The following is a 16,595-nucleotide window of genomic DNA, read 5'->3' on the forward strand; positions in this document are numbered from 1 at the left end:
TCTCTGTAATCCCTACTTGGTCCTATTCAGCATGCCCAGTAACATGCACTAGGGCTCAGTATGCAATAAGCCTAAACAAAGGCATGTCACCAATTCCTATCAATGAAGTAAACCCATAGGGGGAGGAGGTTGTCAGAATGGTTAAGGTGTTCACCTTACAGATACAAAGTTGTTGTTTTTCTTTCGCCTTTTCCCGGTTAGGGGTCACCACAGTGGAACTCCAGTCTGCTAATGATTGGCAGTCGATTTTTACGGTGCTGTGGTGCCAGCTCGACACCCAACCTTCAACGAAGGCACGCCCATTCACGCATGTCTTTCAAATGCCACTCGACCGTGGGGAGGACATGCAGACTCCACACAGAAGGCACTCCAGCCAAGAATCGAACAGGTGAACCTCTTGCTGTGAGGCACCAACGCTACTGCTGCACCACCGCAGCTTACACCTTACAGACACAAGGTGCAGGGTTCAATTCTCACATGGGGTAATTGGCTAAGCTTAAAAAATGGCCCACAGGGCAGTTAGCCTAGTACTAATCTATGAACCTATGAACCCTAAAAAGGTTTTGCTCCTCATTGCAACTATGTGTAATCTGTGGTCTTCACTGTGGAGTCTATAGGGTCATAGGAGGTTAGTAGGCTAACAGCCCTCGAGCCTTTTTAAGCCTAACCATTCATGTCCTCATTTTTCCAATTATCAATGCCCACAGGCTACAATGACCTTGACATATGCTTGTGCCTTAAGGCATCTACAAACTGCCCCTGTCCATAACAACAGGTGACAAGCCAGGAGTAAATGTGCGATTTCCCATCCACTGGGCTACACATTAAACAGATATAGGGAAGAGCGCTGTTTCACGTGAGTTTGTTTCACAGCAGGGGTAACTCTGACCACATACCTGTCCCCTCCAACTTATTTTGTTTACATCACAGATGAGGTTTAGATCGGGTAATTATAGTGCAGTTTGTTTTGCGAATGTATAGCAGATCCATCAGTGCTGGACTGGAGAATGCCTTCTATATTATCCATAGATCACTCTCAGCAGTCTGTAGGAGACACAGGGCTTTGAGGTGGTCCTCCTAGGATATATTATTTAAACCCTGTATTCTTTTAGTGAGGAATCTCTGTGGCTATCCCAGCTGCTGCAAATGTCTGGTTAGGTACATGCCAAAGGGAGCACTGTACTCCATTATTGGTCTAACGAGGGATGAGTGTATTGGAACTATAATTTCCTTATATCTGGATACCACACCCTTACTTATAAGTTGTGTCACACAGAAGGATTTTCTCACCACCATAGATACCTGGTGAAAAAAAGTTCAGGTTATTGTCACCCTGCATTACCAAGTCCCTTACCACTGGGTCTACTTTTAGGGGAGTGTTATCAATGATGTAATTTGCAGGGGTGGTCATCTTCCTAAAGGGTATGATTATGTCTGCTTTTGCAGTGAGTTTTAGGCCATGGTTTTAGCACCAGTTAGTTGCCTGTGTCAGTCCCTCCTGGAGGATACCTGCATCTTTGGGGGATTTAATGACTACACTCAACCTGCAGTCATCAGCAAATTTGGTCACTCAAAGGCTCTCTACATTTGCCTTAACTACAGAGAAGTATATTCCAAACAGGAGAGGTCTTGTAACCTAGCCCTGTGGGGCACCACTAGTAACAGGCTTTTGGTGGAGGTGGATTCCCTCACACTAACTTCATGTGTCCTATCTATGAGCTATTTGTCTATCCATTTGATGACACAAGGATTTATGCCTAAATTTGAGAGCTCGCCTGAAATACCAAAGTGAGGTGTTGTCAAATGCCTTTGTCATGTCAATGTAGGCAGTACGTACCATTTTACCCTTGTACATGGCTCTAGTGACTTTCTCAAAGAAGTCCAAGTTTAGTAGGCATGACCTACCGCTGACTTAACTGAACTGGGTTGGGTGCAGTGTTTGAAGATTTTTTTTTTGTGTCTTTATCAGGTCCATGATAATACTTTCCATGGCCTTGCATACAAGAATAGTCAAATGTACAGATCTGTAATTCCCTGGGCCTAGTGATGTTCTGTCTTTGTGCAGAAGAATAAATGTTGTAGTCCTCCATTCCCTAGGGACGAAGCCAGTCTGAAGGCTGTGGCTGAACAGATTCTAGTGGGTCTGACAGGTCATGTTTCAAGGTATTTAGGAGGCATTCTGGAATATTATCAGAACCCACTGATGCATTATTTTTAGCTCTGGAGTGTGCACTGAGCATCTGTTCTTTAGTGATAGCTGGAGGAGAAATGATGGAGGGCATTTCTTGGGTGGAACTAGAGGTGATAGAGGGTGTGAAACTGCACCTAAATTTATTGGCTAGCAAATTTGCTATATCCCCCAATTCAGGATAGGAAGTTCCATTTACTATTAGTTCAGCACAGTGTTAGGTGTTCCCTTTAAGGCTGCATACATAACTGAAAAATGTCTTATGATTATCCTTAGCCTGGAAGACTATTTTTGCCTCGAAGTCTGCTATGGTGGACTTGATTAGTCTTGCTTTTTGATAAAGAAGTTTTTTTGTCTTTTGGACATAGCCATTCCTATTTTTGGACAGGATTTTCTTTCTTTTGTTGCACAAGCTTTTATAATGGGGGCCCACCAAGAAGGCTTGATTTTGGAGTTTGCCCCAAGTTTATTTCCATTTGGTACTACTGTTTCTGTGCAGTTATTTACAGGTTTGTACAGGGTTCTGTAAACACTTCCCCATAGGCCATCATGTTCTCTGAGTTTGGGGGCTTGGAATTTAGCTATACCATCGCTTAGCAGGAGGGAGTTAGCCTTGGCAAAGTTCTTAAAGGTTCTGGAGTTTGTTGGGAGATCAGCCTTTATATTTACTTCAAGGGTGGCTAATTTGTGATCTGATCTGACTAATAAGGACATTACATAAGGAAGGGAGCAACCTCCCTCCCTATATTTGTGAATTACCAGATCCAAGATATTTACACCCCTAGTAAGTGTGCAGACTAGCTTTTCCAGGGCATTTGCATTGACAAAATCTAGGAGTCTTTAAGCCTGATTGTTAGTGGTTGTGTCTGTACCCCAGTTTATGGTGGGATAGTTGAAATTATCCATGAATATGGTGTTAGGCTGAATTTTCGGTCACTCCAGTACATTTAGGTACATGTTATGGTTAACCTGGGTCACAGAGAGGGACGTAAAGCTAAGCAAGGATTTGGTATTGGTTTAAGCAATCTTAAGGTGCTCACTTATTATGTAGATTGATACACCTCTACGTTTTGTCCCTTCTCGTGGGGTAACGTCTAAATGTGTAAAAGGCATTACAGCCTTGTACTGCTGGGGTGTCTTTTGTGGCTTTAAACCTTATCTCAGTAACTGTACAGACGTCAACACTCTCCAGGGTAAGCAGCACGTTCTGGAAGAGAAGCTTCTGGTTGGGACTCATAGCACTGAACAGTAACCCCTTTAGTTTATCTTGAGTTGAATTTACTAGGCTCAAATAATTATTCCATCTCTCAAACTGCATCCACTTTAACCAAGACATTCTACAAGGTTCAGTACTAGCCATTCTGCTCTTCTCTTTCTTTAAGTAGCCTCACACTTGACCTCCCACAAATTCCAATTAATCTTTAAGCTGAAGACATGGTTATCTACTGCTGCAGACACCCACTATCAAAAAAAAAAAAAAACAACCTGAGAATTATCTCTAGTGACTCATAACTAATAAGTCCTTATTATAGCATAACCCAAAGCAGTGACATTCAGAGCAAAAGAAAAAGTTACCTCTATTCCTCTTAGATGACAAAACTCCAGCTTCTGTCATATACCCCCACTGTAATCACCACATTATTCAAATATTTAGTAATAAACCTAAACGGCTCATATTTAATGGCCACATCAATCAAACCAAATCAAACATCGAGATACCCCTCCTCTGGGCTAGACAACTCTAGCATTTCTTTTATCCTAAAGGCAGAAATGCAATTGAATAAGGTGCTCTGGCCCAAATGTACCCCTCACATCTAATCACTGAAAAAATACACCTACATCTCATTTTATAAGTCACATACAAGAAAATCTGCACATTTATTACTTTATCCTCAAATACAAACCATCACTGCTAATTCTTAACCAAAACACAGACTGTACAACCTTGAGCCAATCTTCTACAAGGATCTATGCTTTTCAAGGTTTTCAATGACAACACCTTCCCTTTCCTATCAGGAAATATCTCTTTAAGAGTACCTTATTATAACCTTTAGTCTCTTCTCTTCTCACAAATGCACAATCTCATCAGGGGCCCTACAGTAACTTCTCAATGCTGTGACCAAAACTAAGGAACGTCCTCCCTTCAACGTGCAAAAATATAGACTCATTCTGATTTGTGGATAACATTTAAATATATCTTGTTTGATGTGAGGGGTACATTTGGGCTAGAGCACCTTATCCAATTGTATTTCTGCCTTTATGAGAAAGGAAATGCTAGAGTTGTCTAGCCTAGAGGAGGGGTATCTCACAGCAAATGTTATAAGAAACCAGAGGTCACTTAACTCCACTCTCTCCCAGTTGTCTTGAACACCCTTATCTTAGTCTACAGTCCTCACACCATTTACACACATATCCCCAATGTCAACATGTAAATACTGAATACACATTTTATGATTTTTCTGATTGTGATGTTCTGATATTAATTTTGAGTTATCCTACTAAAAAGTAATTTCCTCTGGTGGTGTACAGGAATAAAGCTGTGACTAAGTCTCAGGTGACCTGGGTCCAATTAGAAGTTTGCACAACTGACACAGCAGGAGGGAGGAATGGGGGTGCCATCCTTGGTAAGAGGGTGCTTGTTGATGATGCTCCCTAAGGGGAAGTATGATACCTTCATTTGCAGTTATTTGTGTTTAAAACATTATACTGCACTTCCCTCTCCATAACAAAAATTACTTCTAAATGCTAGCTTTTTGTAGTTTGAATCCTGCCTGGGGACTTAGTCCTGCAATTTCATTCACAGTTGTGGCAAAAATGTGAAATGCTGTCAGATTTCAGCTTCATGTAGTCATTTATTACTGCACTCTTCCATGAAGAGTATTACTGGTAAATGTCTACATATTCTGGATTTATACTGCAGTAGATTTACTTTAGTGAGAGTACTGTTTATTCTGCTCCAAGACTGGTGCTTCAGTGCTTTTACAGATGATTATATTCCAGTTTTACTGTTAGAGTCTTATATTTTGCTATCATGTACCTGCTTAAAAGCTGCATCCCAATGTCTTTCTGTTCCTGTTTTAGTGTCTGCCCCACCCCCTAATGAGACATTAGGCTGACGTTTCTGAAATTATAACCTACCTGGGGGTCAATGACCACAGAGTCATAGGAGTAGAGCTCCAATATTGACTTTATTTGACTAGACTGCTCTCTAGCTACCCTGTTTCTTGCAGCTTGAATTGTCCAAACCTCCCACCATTTTCCTGTTGTGGTTTTAAAAGGCTGTTTATCTAGCCTGTGCCCCTTGTGGTAATCTGACTTCCTAAGTCCCACTCTCCCATCTTCATTGTTATTTTCTGTTGTAAAATCAAACTATTTCCCCACCCAGTCTTTTCTATAGGTGCCTAATAAAGAGTGCCCAACCAACCCCTAGTGCACCATACACTTGTAGCTCACCCTGTAAAGGACCTGACACCATGATATGCACTTTCCCAATTACTCCACAACCAGTTTAGTGGTTATATTTATATTCAATGTAACAATTGTCTGACTTTAACTGATAACCACTTAATCCTCAAAGAAACAGATACAGTATGTGAAATATGTACATACACAATGTCTCTAGAAGAAAAACTCTTGTGTACAGACAGTCATAATAACAATCTAGTTGTCAGAAACACAAACATGACACCCACCACACCTAGTATGCACCTCACACATAGACCTAATTATGCCGAGGCACTTAAATGTAATCTTTTGAAATCCCAAAGTCCTTCCAGACATTCAACTTGCAAAATATATCTTCAGTAAACCCGAATATATTCAACAGAAACACCACCTAACACTGCACATACAGTCACACCTAGTGGAGCCTCAACTATGAGGTCCATAAGGCAAGTTAATACACTACCCAGGACTCTAATCATAGGGAACTCTGTTGTATGACATATCGATGCCCCACTCATCAAGCTAAACAAGGAGAAAATAATGGCCAGTTAGCTGCCAGGATCCACCAAGTTACATATGCACTCAAATCACTATCTCACAGGTACCAGTATGATTTATCAAATTCCATGCAGGTGTAAATAAGTTGAGATGTACGTCACAATATGTGTCAGTGTAGTAGGACATAGTTAACAAACCAATTTGCTTTGCCAAGAATAGTCTGCACCTTTCCCCTTTAGGCTTCTGCATACTGGCTAAAACATGGTCCTCCCTCAGACACAGCCTTTTTTAGGCAATGCCAAATTGACAAACTTTCAAACATAAAACATCAGGTACTTGTGCGCGAAGTGGTTTCCATACAAACGATGTGTGAAATAAATCCAAATGCAGTTCAATATCAAAGTGTTCAATCAGATTCGAAACAAGTCCAATATAAATCCAAGTTGTTTATTATATTCGGACTAACAAGACAGAAACAGAGATGAGCGCTTTCACTAAAATTAGCTTTGTCAGATCTTTACATTCTCCAGTTTAAATCCATGCTTTATATAGTGTTGTCATTAATTACTAATTAAAGTAATTGATGGCAGTTAAGCAATTATATAAGAGAAGGGAGATGATGCGTTCAAACATTTAAAAAATAAAATATCATTAAAAAATATCATAAAATTCATCATTATCAGTTATGAAGCATAAGACATGGTTCATATGTCATAGAGATCGATATCTCCGACCGTAATATATGGACCGCGCCTTTACATATTGTATAAGTCTTAAATTACAGTAGTAATTCATTCCATCATATATTAAAGGTACATAGTCCATTTAAACTACTTAAAATACATTAAAAAGACATTAAAAAAGAGAGTTTTATCATACAGAATGATCATAAAACCTTGAATATGAGATATTTATGTGGGACGTGAACTCCTAATGAAAATGATTATATATTCCATCATACTGTATAAATAAATAATCAGCCCCGATTATTAGGGATATTATTTAAATATGTGCATCATATACTACCTAGATCTATAACAGTATCTTCAATAAAATAGTGGTTTGTGACATTATCTGAATAGAATATGATAAAATGTAATAAAGTGGTGAGCATAATAAATTTATTCAAGTTCATATATACATTAATAAATAAATAAATAAATAAAACTTGATTGTGTATATATGTATATATATATAACCAATATGTGTATGTATGAAATGCAACATGTATATATGTGATATATCATTGTATGACGTATCAATTCATGTGTGTAAATATAATGGAGGGTATAATATAGAATGTTGAGGTTGAATACTTAAATAAATATGTGTAATATACATGATATAAAAAGTATGTTGATGTGTATGAATTGGATAAATATATATAAATGTGTATGATTAAAATAAATGTAAGTTATATGTATTAAAATATAAATATAAATATGAATATAGATAAAGGTATAAATATAAATATGGATGTAGATGTAAGTATGAATATGGATATATGTAAATAAATATGTATATCTTGATATATGTGTGTAAATATATTTATTTAAAATATAAAAAGTATAAAATTATGTAAGTATATGAAATGAATGGGTATGTAAGTGATTATATAAATGTATGAATGTATGTATGTAACCATTCATTATATAGACAAATGTGAAAATATGTATAAAAAATATGTGTGAGTATATAAAGTTATGACGTCATATAAAGGTATATGTGGGGGACATTGGGTCCATGAATACATGGATAATGGAGTGGATGGATAAAGGGTGGTTGGTATGAATGAGTAAATGTATAGGTAGTTTAAAAATGTAAGTACTGATGTGTAAATATGTGATGTTAATGTAAACTACATGCCGCTTGCATTATTTAATATGTCTTCGTTGCCTTAGGTATGGTTTGATCGAGGCCCTCTCATTCAGACCATGCCCCCTATCTGCTCTCAATAAAATTATCCAACCACTCTCCTTATTTTCAGTATGACATCTTGTGCTTCCTCCCCTTGGGTTTGGTGTTATAACCTCTAAAACCCTAAATGTAAAAGTATGTTGTTCACCTGCTTCCATGACATGTTTTGCTAAAGCATTATTGATGTTTATCTTTCTAATGCTATAGCAGTGCTCCCTCATCCTATCCTCAGCATCTATTGGTTTGGCCTGACACTGCAAATTGAACACTGCTAAATAAGCGTGACATGTCATAAATTTGCATTAATAATTTTTATTAGAGTCTGGATGTATAAAAATAGGGTCAATATTAATTAGTGAACAAAAGTTGCAATTGCCACAGGGCATGGTGGAGTTAACAGTGCCCATATCCTTTTTATATGTATTGCAAAAATCCTCTTTAGATTCATTTTATTCCTATACAAAACATGGGTTTTCACCCACTGCTTGATGTCATCGTCAGTTGTAAATATCCCAATATTTGTTTATAATGGACCTAATTTCATCATTGTCTCTAGTCTCTGGTGTAAAAGTTGGAAACTTAACCTTATTTGAAACAGTATTGGTGTTCATATTATTTGTAATATGAACACCAATACTGTTTCAAATAAGGTTAAGTTTCCAACTTTTTACACTAGAGACAATGATGAAATTAGGTCCATTATAAACAAATATTGGGATATTTTAACTATTGACGATGACATCAAGAGTATAGTGGGTGAAAAACCCATGTTTTTGTATAGGAATAAAATGAATCTAAAGAGGATTTTATGCTACAATACATATAAAAAGGATATGGGCACTGTTAACTCCACCATGCCCTGTGGCAATTGCAACTTTTGTTCACTAATTAATATTGACCCTATTTTTATACATCCAGACTCTAATAAAGAAATTATTATTAATGCAAATGCCAATTGCATGACATGTCACGTCGTTTATTTAGCAGTGTGCTCAATTTGCTCATCTTTCTACGTAGGCCAAACCAATAGATGCCTACGGGATAGGATGAGGGAGCACTGCTATAGCATTAGAAAGATAAACATCAATAATGCTTTAGCAAAACATGTCATGGAAGCAGGTGAACAACATACTTTTACATTTAGGGTTTTAGAGGTTATAACACCAAACCCAAGGGGAGGAAACACAAGATGTCATACTGAAAATAAGGAGAGTGGTTGGATAATTTTATTGAGAGCAGATAGGGGGCATGGTCTGAATGAGAGGGCCTCGATCAAACCATACCTAAGGCAACGAAGACATATTAAATAATGCAAGCGGCATGTAGTTTACATTAACATCACATATTTACACATCAGTACTTACATTTTTAAACTACCTATACATTTACTCATTCATACCAACCACCCTTTATCCATCCACTCCATTATCCATGTATTCATGGACCCAATGTCCCCCACATATACCTTTATATGACGTCATAACTTTATATACTCACACATATTTTTTATACATATTTTCACATTTGTCTATATAATGAATGGTTACATACATACATTCATACATTTATATAATCACTTACATACCCATTCATTTCATATACTTACATAATTTTATACTTTTTATATTTTAAATAAATATATTTACACACATATATCAAGATATACATATTTATTTACATATATCCATATTCATACTTACATCTACATCCATATTTATATTTATACCTTTATCTATATTCATATTTATATTTTAATACATATAACTTACATTTATTTTAATCATACACATTTATATATATTTATCCAATTCATACACATCAACATACTTTTTATATCATGTATATTACACATATTTATTTAAGTATTCAACCTCAACATTCTATATTATACCCTCCATTATATTTACACACATGAATTGATACGTCATACAATGATATATCACATACATACATGTTGCATTTCATACATACACATATTGGTTATATATATATACATATATACACAATCAAGTTTTATTTATTTATTTATTAATGTATATATGAACTTGAATAAATTTATTATGCTCACCACTTTATTACATTTTATCATATTCTATTCAGATAATGTCACAAACCACTATTTTATTGAAGATGCTGTTATAGATCTAGGTAGTATATGATGCACATATTTAAATAATATCCCTAATAATCGGGGCTGATTATTTATTTATACAGTATGATGGAATATATAATCATTTTCATTAGGAGTTCACGTCCCACATAAATATCTCATATTCAAGGTTTAATGATCATTCTGTATGATAAAACTCTCTTTTTTAATGTCTTTTTAATGTATTTTAAGTAGTTTAAATGGACTATGTATCTTTAATATATGATGGAATGAATTACTACTGTAATTTAAGACTTATACAATATGTAAAGGCGCGTTCCATATATTACGGTCGGAGATATCGATCTCTATGACATATGAACCATGTCTTATGCTTCATAACTGATAATGATGAATTTTATGATATTTTTTAATGATATTTTATTTTTTAAATGTTTGAACGCATCATCTCCCTTCTCTTATATAATTGCTTAACTGCCATCAATTACTTTAATTAGTAATTAATGACAACACTATATAAAGCATGGATTTAAACTGGAGAATGTAAAGATCTGACAAAGCTAATTTTAGTGAAAGCGCTCATCTCTGTTTCTGTCTTGTTAGTCCGAATATAATAAACAACTTGGATTTATATTGGACTTGTTTCGAATCTGATTGAACACTTTGATATTGAACTGCATTTGGATTTATTTCACACATCGTTTGTATGGAAAGCACAAGACAAGTACCTGATGTTTTATTTTTGACTTACTCTAAATTATATGGTATAAGTGCGTTAATCCGTTGGGCTGTTAACCTTTATGTTTAAAACTTTCAAACATAGCAAAATCTAACCAAGGTAATCTAAAGATTTTACTGGTCCTCCCTCAGACACCGCCTTTTTTAGGCAATGCCAAATTGACAAACTTTCAAACATAGCAAAATCTAACCAAGGTAATCTAAACATTTTACTGCTCAATGCCAGCAGTGTAAACAAGAAGTTTCACTCCCTCCCAGCTCTCTTCACCTTGGAGAATGCAGACATCTGTGCAGTTAATGAGACATGGTTTTTAAAAGTCATAGACAGTATCCCAGTAGTGCAAGTTTCAGTGCCTTTCACACATTTACACCATCAACTGCACAGACAGTGACTAAAGGTGGTGGTGACTCAATTTACATCAATAACAAGCATGCCCATACATTGGTTAAACAGGACGACGCACTAGAGTTCTGCCATATCCAGAGTGTCATTGACAAAGTCCCATACCATTTCCTAGCAAGTTGTAGTTCACCCTCTATGTCTCATGAAACCCACAGCTCATAACTACACCAATTGGAGACAAGCATTAGTAAACCAAATACCATACTCATGGGGGAATTTTCCAAACCCAGATGATAAAGCAGCCCATGTGGAAATATACACAAAAGCTCTGCACAGCCATGTCAATGACTGCATAGAGTCTGCTGTGCCTACCAGAAGTAAACCCAAAACTGAAACAAACAAGCCACCCTTGTAGAATCCAAAATTAAACAGGCTGTACAACAAAAGAAAAAAGGTTATAGGCAAAATTAGGAAATGGACCACCACAAAAGATGACTCTCTCATTAAACTGAATATACAACTAAGAGGATTATTAAAGTCCAACAAACCAAATTCTGAGTTACAGACAGCGTCTCAGGCCAAAGACAATGATAAAGCCTTCCTTAGCTATGTCCAAAACCTCAAACGTCGAATTGTTGGCAAATCGAGACACTTTCACAGAATCAAATTTATATTGCATCTTGTGACTGACAAATTCAGCTCCAACCGGAATAGACTTCCTATCAATAAGAAGCAGATCCCTTCCCTAACCCTTTTCAAGTACAACCTGAACCAGTGGATGGGAAATCGGAAATTCAACCCTGGTCTCTGATGGACATTGGTTGCCATTAAATTGTGCCCTAACTAACATACACCCCCCTAAAATAACCTCAAAGGCAGAATAACTTGTAGGGTACATTTGGGTTACATGCCTAGGCTTAAAAGGCCCCAGTGATTGTTAGCCTAGTATAAAACTATGAATGACCATTTCTGGCAATATCAGACTAGTCTGGAGGAGGGGGGTAAAGAAGATGGCTGATAGACCCAGAGTGGTTGTGGGTCACTGGGGTCTAGGCTGGTGGGATAAGGTCCAAAGTGGTCGGACAAGTAAAGCAGTAATACTCTCCCAGGTAATTAATGGAATCTGCACATGTGGGTCAGTGCATTACTCTGGCAAAAAAATTTGGATAGCAAACCAGGGTGCCATGATTCTTCTCATTTAGAAGGATGTGCTGTGTTCAAGGGAAATCAGTCTAAAATTTGCAGCACATTATACAATGCAATGAAAAAGTATTTGCCCCCTTCCTGATTTCTTATTTCTTTGCATGTTTGTCACACTTAAATGTTTCCGGTTATCAAACAAATTTAAATATTAGACAAAGATAACCCAAGTAAACACAAAATGCAGTTTTTCAAATTTAAATATTAGACAGAAAGGCTCACCCAGACTCTGCTACACTTTGATGTGAGGGAAAGGTTAGTTTGCTTTTTATTTGTTGTATTTTGTATTACTTTGCCTTTTTCTATTTTGAATACTGTGTTTTTTTTTCTTTATAGGTTCATAGGTTCATACTAAGCTATCTGCCCTAGGGCATTTATAAGCCTAGCCAGAATGTGTTTGGCTTTTCGCCACCCATTTTAAATTAATTTTGCTATGCCATTTTTTGAGGTTAGTATACTGTGCCTCTGTCTAACAGTGACACAGAAGTCATACCCGGGGTAAACCTACGATCTCCCATCCACTCATCAAGATTCCTCTTGAAGAGAGTCAATGAGGGACTCTGCCTAACCTGGACTGGGATTTTATTCCAGAGTGAAGGGAGCCTCTGGGTTATGAATCTGTCCCTCCAGCATGTCCTATTTATTTCAGTGCTGAGGTTCAAGTCTCTCGAGCGTGTAGCTCGATAGGATTTGGATTTTCTGAGGTGCAGCATGTCCATTAATTCCGGGTTGGACATGGCTTTATACGTCAGGCACAGATCGCCTCTGAACAGGCGGTATGCCACTGAGTAGAGCTGGAGTTTCTTTAACCGGGCAGCATATGGCATCTGTTTGAGCCCTTTGATCCTCTTGGTGAGGTACTTTTGGGGTCTTTCCAGTTGCTGCAGGTGTCTGGTAAGGTACATCCCAAAAGGGGCATTGTACTCAATTATGGGCCTGATGAGAGATGAGTAAAGAGGCATGATGACCTCCCATGATCTAGATGTGAATCCCTTCATGATTAGGTGGGCTATATAAAATGTTTGTCTAACCACTTTGGCCACGTGGTTGTCAAATGAGAGATTGCTATCAACTTGGGTCCCCAGGTCCCTAATTACTTCTTCTGTACTTAATGGATTACCACCTATGTGGTAATTTGTGGGCACTTTGTTTTGCCAAAGGGATGACTATACACTTTTGGCGTTTAGCTTGAGGCCATGGCTCTGGCACCAGTTGTCTGTTTCTATGAGGCCCTTTTGGAGGATGCTTGTGTCGGCTGGAGAGTCGATTATGGCGCCCAGTTTGCAGTCATCTGCGAACTTGGTCAGCCACAGTCCTTCTGTGTTGGCCTGTACCTCCGAGAAATATATACTGAACAAGAGAGGTCCCAGGACTGAGCCTTGTGGGACGCCACTTGTAACTGGTTTGGAGTCTGACATGGCTCCAGCAATTCTAACCATGTGGGTTCTGTCCTTGAGCCAGTTTGCAACCCATCTAGTGACATAGGGGTTTATATTTAAGCTGGTGAGCTTATCTATAATGCCCGAGTGGGGTATTGTATCGAAGGCTTTTGCGAGGTCCAGGTAGGCTGTGTGGACCACTTTCCCCTCGTCAATGGCCTTGGCGACTGTTTCAAAGAAATCAGCCAGGTTTAAGAGGCAGGATCTGCCCTTAACAAAGCCGAACTGGGTAGGATCCAGTGTCTGTAGGTCCCCAATATCTTTATTTATGAGGTCCATGATTATCCTTTCCATAGCTTTGCAGACCAAGCTAGTCAGGCTTATGGGGCGATAGTTTCCAGGATCCATTGAGGCACCACCTTTGTGGAGAGGGACCACAGTTGCTGTACGCCACTCTTTGGGTACATATCCTGTAGTAAGGCTGAGATTGAACAGTAGTTTTATGTTTGGGTTTAGCTCTTCTTGGAGTTCATGTAGGCAGCCCGGGACACCGTCTGGTCCCATTGATGCTGTGTTTTTTGCTTTGGAGAGGGAGGCTCTTACCTGAGCATCCGAGATGTCAGGGGGGCAGCACTCTGCTGGAATAGATATTTGCCCTTTTGGTGGGGAGGGGAGTTTGCGCTGAACCTGTCAGCTAGGATGTTGGCAATGTCTGTGGGTTCGGTGTATCTTTTGTCATTTTGGACTAATTCTGAGCATATGTGGGAATTACCACCCAGGTTCCTAACATAACTAAAGAAAGCCTTGTGATTATCCTTAGTGTCCTGTGCAATTTTTCTCTCGAAGCTGGCCTTACACGATTTTATGAGTGCTCGTAGTTTTTTGCTAATACTGATCAGAGATGCCTTCCCTTTTTGGAATTTTGCTCTATCATTTAGTAGCTTCCTCCTTCTATTGTATAGCTTGTTTATGGCTGGGGTCCACCAGACAGGACGTCTGCCTTTGGAGGATTGGGTCTTGGTTTTATTTGGGATCGCATGATCCATGCATTCCTGAAGGTGTTCATAGAATGCGTTTATAAAGGATTCTGCAGTCTGGGCCGTATTTTCCACAGGCCCGGGCTTTGAAGGATTCCACCTCAGTTTTGAGGAGTGTGAAATTTGCTTTAGAGAAGTTTTTCACTGTGGTTTTCTGGGCAGGGGGTGGTGTCGGGATGTGAACATCCAGTGAGATTAGTTTATGGTCTGATCTTATCAGTGAGGGATGCACTTCTGGTCTGGAGCATAGAGTCCCCATGTTGGTGATGATCAGGTCCAGTATGTTTTCCCCTCTTGTGGGAGTGGTAACAAGTTGTTCCATAGCATTTGAGTTTATAAATTCTAGGAAACTTTGGGCTAGGGTGTTGGAGCTAGAGTAATGCTCCCAGTCTATGTTTGGGTAGTTGAAGTCGCCCAATATAATGGTGTTTGGAGAGACCTTCATATTTTCCAGTGTTCTCATGAAGGCCGAGTGGGGTTCCTGGGTTTGGGAGGGTGGTCTGTAGCAGGCTATAAACTGGAAGGCAGTTTTACCCACTGTTAGTTGCACATGGATAGTCTCTGATGCTTCGTGCTGTGCCACCAACCTGGAGGTGTGGGTATCTTTGGCAAATATTGATACTCCCTCTCCTTTTGTGGGTCGGTCCAAGTTTTGGGGCCGAAAAGCATGGTATGAGGTATAACCTGGTAGTGCTGGGGTGCTCTCCGGAGCCTTGAACCAGGTATCTGTTACTGCACAGATATCGATTTTCTCCATGCTAAGGAGAGTTTCGAGTGCGTGCATCTTGAGGTTTAGACTTCTGGCGTTTAGTAGTATTACTCTTAGTTTCTTATCCCTTGTGATACCTATGGAGGTGGGTTTGTCTTTTGAGCCTTGCCTTAAAAAGGCACTATGGGGGTAGCAAGAGCCTTTGCCAATATACGAAAGCCCAGGGGTGACAGGTGCAGGCCGTCCCTAGCGAAGCATCGTGGCTTGTCGAGCATGTCATCCCAGGCTGACAGGCATTGGATCCCCTTTGAATGATACCAATAATTAAGCCAATTGTTGAAATTGATCATCTTGTCTTCATATTGTGGCATCATTCTTGGTGAGGGTAAGATGCTACTCAAGGTCAGGGTCATACCGGCCTGGGCCACATGCTCAGAGAGCTCCTCTATGTCTCTTTTCATGTAGACCAGGGAGGTACGTCTCAACCTTGTGTTTTACTTGTATTCTGCTTTTAACTGCATATTAAAAGTTGAAAAGAGACCACAGCTCTGTTTCTTGCGAGTCGTGCAGAAAAACATCACTGTCTTTCTAGTTGCATGCACCTTATGTTAATTTGACCATATATCTCATTTCCTCTCTGCTTTTACTGGCTTGTGTGAGTAAGCGCAAAATCATCATTTTGAGAAATCACTCCCCTTCAACTATTTACATTTATTGGCCATGCTACTTTATTCCATAGTACCAGAATACAAAAGTGACCACCCCCTTTGAATCTATCTTGCTGTTTTAAAAATAGTGACTCTCCCCTAAAACTTAACTTTTTAGACAGGTAAAACTTGTTACCTACTTTCACATTTAACTCTAGTGCACACTGCAGTGTTTAGGATACACCATTTTTTTTCATCTTCCTTTAAGCATCCCTGTCACTAGCTCTTGCTCTAAAACCTGCTGGAAAGCACTATAAAGCCTTAAACTGATAAAAGCACTCAACTCTCCTTGTTAATAAGGAGAAATTAATTGTAGGCACTAAAC

At 38.6% G+C, this 16,595-nt stretch overlaps 1 protein-coding gene across 1 annotated transcript in view; it reads right to left on the reverse strand.

Annotated features, from left to right (window-relative positions):
• Nucleotides 1-16,595, reverse strand: part of LOC122815150 (probable E3 ubiquitin-protein ligase HERC1) — a 5,886,073-nt gene that overhangs the window by 4,225,020 nt on the left and 1,644,458 nt on the right. The window lies entirely within an intron of this gene.

The sequence above is a fragment of the Protopterus annectens genome, chromosome 1.part1 (genome assembly GCF_019279795.1).
Source record: "Protopterus annectens isolate FY-2018-M chromosome 1.part1, PAN1.0, whole genome shotgun sequence".
Taxonomy (NCBI): domain Eukaryota; kingdom Metazoa; phylum Chordata; order Ceratodontiformes; family Protopteridae; genus Protopterus; species Protopterus annectens.